The sequence below is a fragment of the Chiloscyllium plagiosum genome, chromosome 5, assembly GCF_004010195.1.
Source record: "Chiloscyllium plagiosum isolate BGI_BamShark_2017 chromosome 5, ASM401019v2, whole genome shotgun sequence".
Classification (NCBI taxonomy): Eukaryota; Metazoa; Chordata; class Chondrichthyes; order Orectolobiformes; family Hemiscylliidae; genus Chiloscyllium; species Chiloscyllium plagiosum.
Window position 1 is genome coordinate 117,477,749 of NC_057714.1, and position 6,257 is coordinate 117,484,005.

A 6,257-nucleotide genomic window follows, 5' to 3' on the forward strand; every position below is an offset into this window, starting at 1 on the left:
ATATAGACTCATAGAGATGTACAGCACGGAAACAGACCCTTCAGTCCAACTCGTCCATACCGACCAGATATCCTAAATAAATCGAGTTCCATTTGTCAGTACTTGGCCCATATCTCTCCAAACCCTTCCTATTCATATACCCATCCAGATGCCTTTTAACTGTTGTAACTGGACCAGCCTCCACACTTCCTCTGGCAGCTCATTCCATACACGCACTACCCTCTGCGTGAAAAAATCCCTTTTCAATCTTTTCCCTCTCACCTTAAATCTACACCCTCTACTTCTGGACTCCCTCACCCCACGGAAAAGACCTTGCCTATTTACCCTATCCATACCTCTCGCGATCTTTTTCCTTTGCGTTAATGCTGACTCCATCGAGGGGAGTCTTCTCTCTGATCGCCATTGAGTTCAGTTTGCTCTGGCTCTTTGACGCTGCTTTCCCCTCCGTCTCTAGGAGCCTGTCAGGTTCGGGGGTCATTTGTTTACAGGGCAGGGGGAGTGGGTTCGGCGGGGGCTGAATGGTCCAATGCTGGAGCCTCAGGGTCTACGAGGGGATGGGATGGGACACTCTTCCTGCTGCTTGCACATGGCCTCCAGCTGCTCCATTCGGAAACATTGCAAGTGGTTGGCATCTTCGCAAACTCTTCTTCAGTTTGCGTGTTCTAGGTCAAGAGATTCACACGTGTCAGTGTTCCATAGAGTGAGAGAAAAGAGGTGTTCCACACCTCGACGCTGCACAATGTAGGGCGGGTAGTGCATCTAGAAAGAGAGCTGGTGATTCATTATTTCTGAGCGTGAATTACCACTCTGCTGTTCGAATGAGGCTGATATTTTAAATACTGCTGTTGACAGTCTGCCATACAATCTAACATCCTCGCAGGGGCTTTGAGATAATCTTTCATCACTTCCCTACTGACATTCCCCACTCCAAACCAACCTGCTGTTCCAAAGCAGTGCACGTGAGTTCGGAAGGTTCCCAATTGTCTTACTGGTAAAGATCTTGATTTGATTTCAGTTATTATGGTTGCATGTACCTAGGTACTGTGAAAAGGTTTGTTTTGTGTGCAGTACAAGCAGATCATACTGTACAAAGTTCAGAGGCATTTTGGGAAAGCAAATCTTAGCAGGACTTATACACTTATTGGTAAGGTCCTCGGGAATGTTGCTAAACAAAAAAAACTTGGAGTGCAGGCTCATAGCTCCTTGAAAGTGGAGTCCCAGGTAGATAGGATAGTGAAGAAGGTGTTTGGTATGCTTTCCTTTATTGGTCAGAGTATTGAGTACAGGAGTTGGGAGGTCATGTCGCGGCTGTACAGAACATTGGTTAGGCCATTGTTGGAATATTGCGTGCAATTCTGGTCTCCTTCCCATCAGAAAGATGTTGTGAAACTTGAAAGGGTTCAGAAAATATTTACAAGGATGTTGCCAGGGTTGGAGAATTTGAGCTATATGGAGAGGCTGGACAGGCTGGGGCTGTTTTCCCTGGAGCGTCGGAGGCTGAGGGGTGACCTTATGGAGGTTTACAAAATCATGAGGGGCATGAGACAAAGTCTTATCCCTGGGGTTGGGGAGTCCAGAACTAGAGGGCATAGGTTTAGGGTGAGAGGGGAAAGATATAAAAGAGACCTAAGGGGCAACATTTTCACGCAGAGGGTAGTGCATGTATGGAATGCGCTGCCAGAGGAAGTGGTGGAGGCTGGTACAATTGCAACATTTAAGAAGCATTTGGATGGGTATATGAATAGGAAGGGTTTGGAGGGATATGGGCCGGGTGCTGGCAGGTGGGACTAGATTGGGTTGGGCTATCTGGAAGGCATGGACGGGTTGGACCGAAGGATCTGTTTCCCCTGCTGTACATCTCTGTGACACTAACAACTCGAGGAATACAATGTTACGGCTGCAAAGAAGGAGCCCAAAGAGCGAGGTCAACATTAGAATTGAAATTTGAGAGATCCATTCAGAAGTCTAATAACAGCGGAGAAGAAGGTGTTCTTGAGCCTGTTGGTGTGTGTATGTTCAGGCTTCTGTATCTTCCACCTGATGGAAGAGATTCTAACCGGGGTGGGAGGGGTCTTTGATGAAATTGGCTGCCTTTCTGAGGCAATGAGAAGTGTAGATGGAGTCTGTGGGCGGGAGGTTTGGCTCCCGAGATGTTCTGGGCTGTGTTCACAACTGTCGTTAATGTTGAAAGAATGAAGAGGTTTGGATTGTTTTCCTGGGGGGAGATTCTGTTGTGTGGAGTTGTGACAGAGGCGTTTAAAATCACGAGGGGTCTCGACAGAGTCGATGGGGAGAAACTGTTGCTATTGGTGGAAAGGCCAAAAAGCCTTGATGGAGACATGAGGAAAAGCCTTTCCAAGTATCGGGGAACTCAGATCTGGAATGCAGTGTCTTAAGAGTGTAGTGATGGAGAGAGCGATGATTGAGGTATTCAGGAGAAGCTTGCAATATAGTCTGAAGAGGAGAGTTCTTGTGGCGTTGTGGTAGTGACCTTACCTTGGAGCCAAGAGGCCTGGCTTCACATTCCACCAACTCCAGAAGTGAGTCATAACATCTCTGAACACGTCGTTTACAAAATATCAATATTTCTCAAAAGGAAGAATGTACAGGGCTGAGGACAGAATGTAGGGAGTGGCACTGGGCCCTGCAGAGGGCTAGCACAGAAACAGTGGGTGGAATGTCCTCCTTTTGTGCTGAGGCATTTTGATGATTCTATCCAATCTATTAGCTCTTTCCTGGAAATGAGTTCTGTGCTGGATTCTATTAATCCCGCCCTGCTGGCTTATTGCATTAATATGCATTTTATATACTATCATTGTGGATAAATTACACAGGTCAGGAGTTTAACCTTTGTCCAGCTTAAATTGATTAAAGCAATTACTAATAGCATCTTAACAGTAAACTACCAACAGAAATCTGGTTATTCTTTCTTGGGGGGGTTTGGGGATCAGTGACATAGTGACAACTTTTGTTGTCCATGTTTAACTGTCCCTGAGATGATGCTGGTGAGACATCATCCTGACTTGATTGTCGCCGTTCCTTCATTGTCGCTGGTCAAATTCCTGGAATTCCCTCCCTAAGGGCATTGTGGGTCAACCCACAGCAGGTGGACTGCAGCAGTTCAAGAAGGCAGCTCACCCCCACCTTCTCAAGGGGGCAACTAGGGACAGGCAGCAATGCCCACATCCCATGAATGAATTTATCAAGTTTAGGAATGTTCTTGGGGAAGGAATTTCATAACTTTAATGAAAGAGCTATTCCAGGAGTCTTGGTAGATTGTTTCCTGAGTGTTGTTGGAACTGCACTCATCTGTCTTCTTGCAAAGTCAGAATGAAGTGACATCAGTAATCTTTCCAAAATAAAATTAGAAAGGAGGGACTTGCCATTTCACAAAGTGTCCTTGAAGACATCGTCATTATTATAATGCAGGGATGATACAATCACAGGGCACACGGGGAGATGCCTGAGCCATGCTGCTGTTTGAGGGGTAGCAAACACTCAGGAGATGAAAATCCTTGAGGCCCTATCCATCGTGGCCAGCCCCTTCAACCAAGCCAACCTCGAGGGTGCTGCCAAAGTACCAGCAACACATCTCCCGTCCCACCAGAGGACCCGACATTCTGGACCACTGCCACACAACCTTCAAAGACACTTGGCGCACCATCCCCTGCCTTCACTAAAAAAAATCAGATTACAGCGCTGTGTTCCTCCTCTCAGCTTACAAGCAGAAGCTGAAATGGGAGGATTCTTCATGAAGGGAAGTACATTGTTGGTCAGAGGCTGTGGAACAGCGTCTCCGGGACTGTTTGGAATTTGTGGACTGGACCGTGTTCAAGTACTCAGTGGAAATCCAAGACAAGTGTGCCACCACCGTCATTGGCAAATGAGTGGAGGACTGCGTACCAAAGGAGTCAACCTGAGTGTTCCCCAAACGTAAACCTTGGATGAACCAGGATATCCACCCCCTACTGAGGGTTCAGATGGGCACCGTTCAAACTGGACGACCCAGACCAATACAGGAAATCCAGATATGATATCCGCAAAGCCATCAGGGATGCCAAGAGGCAGTACCTGACCAAATTAGAGGCCCCAACCAACCAGATAGACCCCTGATGTGCCCAAGGCAAGGCCGAAACAACATAATGGGATACAAAATGAGGGAGAGCAAGATAGCAGGCAAAGACACATCCCTCTCTGATGTGCTCAGTCCTTTCGATGCTGGGTTTCAGCAGATTGCTAGCAGCGCGGAGCCACCTGCCCCACAGCCCTGGATGCGCCTGTTCCCTCGGTCATCACTGCAGACATCAGATCAGCCTTCCTGCAAGTCAACCCAAGGAAAGAGACGGGCCCGGACAGAGTTCCCAGCCAAGCACTCCGATCCAGTGCAGACCGGCTGGTAGGAGGTATTCACTGAGATCTTCAGCCTCTCCCTCCTACAACCCAAAGTCCCCACCTGCTTCAAGAAGACCACCATTGCCCCTGTCCCTAAGAAAGCACATGCAACATGCCTTCATGACTGTCACCCAGTGGCTGTGACCTCAATAAGCTTGAAGGGCTTCGAGAGGTTGGTCATGGCCCACATCAGCTCCACTCTCCCAGCCTGCCTTGATCCCCTACAATTGGCTTATCGACATAACAGGTCCACAGTGGACACCATATCCCTAGACCTGCACTAGTCCCTGACATATCTGGATTACAAGGACACTGATATCAGATTCTGCTCGCTGACTAAAGAGCTGCCTTCCACACCATTACCTCCTCCAGATTGATCTCAAAACTCCGTGACCTTCATTTCGGCTCCACCCTCTACAACCGGATCCTCAGCTTCCTGACCCACAGACCGCAATCAGTGAAGATCAACAACTGCACTTCCTCCACAATAACCCTCAGAACTGGAGGACCCCCCACCCCACCCCCCCCGACACCCCCCCTTAAGGATGCATTCTCAGCCCCCAACTGTACTCCCTGTACACCCACAACTGTGTGGCCAAATTCCAAATGAACGCCATTTACTTGTTTGCTGATGACACCACTGTGGTAAGATGGATATCAAACAACTCAGAGTACAGAAGGGAGATAGAGGGCTTGGTGACGTGGTGCAATGGGAAGAACCTCTCTCTCAACTAAGGAACTGATCATTGACTTCGGGAAGGAAGGAGGAGTACACACCCCTATCTACATTAGTGGAGGTGAGGTTGAGAGGGTGGAGAGTGTCAGGTTCCTCGGAGTGACGATAACTGACAACCTGACCTGGACTTCCCATGGAGATGTGATGGTCAAGAAGGCACAATAACGCCTCTTCTTCCTCAGGCAGCTCAGGAAATTCAGCATGTCCATAAGGACCCTCACCAACTTTTACAGATGCACCATTGAAAGCATACTGTCCTGTGCATAACAGCCTGCTATAGGACACTGCTCTGCCCAGGACTGTAAGAAACTACAGAGGGTGGTATGTGCAGCCCAGACCATCACGGAAGCCAACCTCTCATCCATGCTCTCCATTTACCCAGCTCACTGCCTCAGAAAGGCTGCCAACATCATTAAAGACCCTTCCCATCCCAGTAATGATCTCCTATAACCTCATCCGTCAGGCAGAAGATACAGAAGCCTGAACACACACACACTAACAGGTTCAGGAACAGCTTCTTCCCGACTGTTATTAGACTGATGAATGGACCGCTCTAATTTCAAATAATGTTGATCTTGTTAAGGTTGATCTTGTTTTGTGCTCCTCATGTGCAGTGTAACCTGTTGGCATCATTCTGTTTAAGTACCCTGTGATCTGTGTGTCCTTGTTTGCTCTGATCTGCCTGTACTGCTCACAAAACAAAGCTTTTCACTGTACTCAGGTTCACGTGACAATAAATCAAATCAAATCAAATCAAATCAAATCAAATCAAATCAAATCAAATCAATGCTGGATCTACCCCAAGAACTGCCCAGGTTACCTCGGAAACAAAACCTTTCCCACCCGCCGTCACTCTCACGTCTGAGAGTCTGTCCCTCAGAGCTCACCATTGGCTGAATGTGAGGGACAGTGGGTACCAGACAAGAAGGGGCATGGAGACCTGTGGGTGACAGTCAGTACATTGCAGGGAGGGGGAGAGGGCGGGGAAATATTGGGGGTGATGGAGGGGTAGGGGCTGAGGGGGCTGCAGACGGTCAGGGGTGTGGTGGGGAAGTGGATTGGGGTGAGACGATACTGTGGTTTGGAAGGAGGGGGCATGGTAGGAGGGGAAGGGGGTGTTGATATAGTT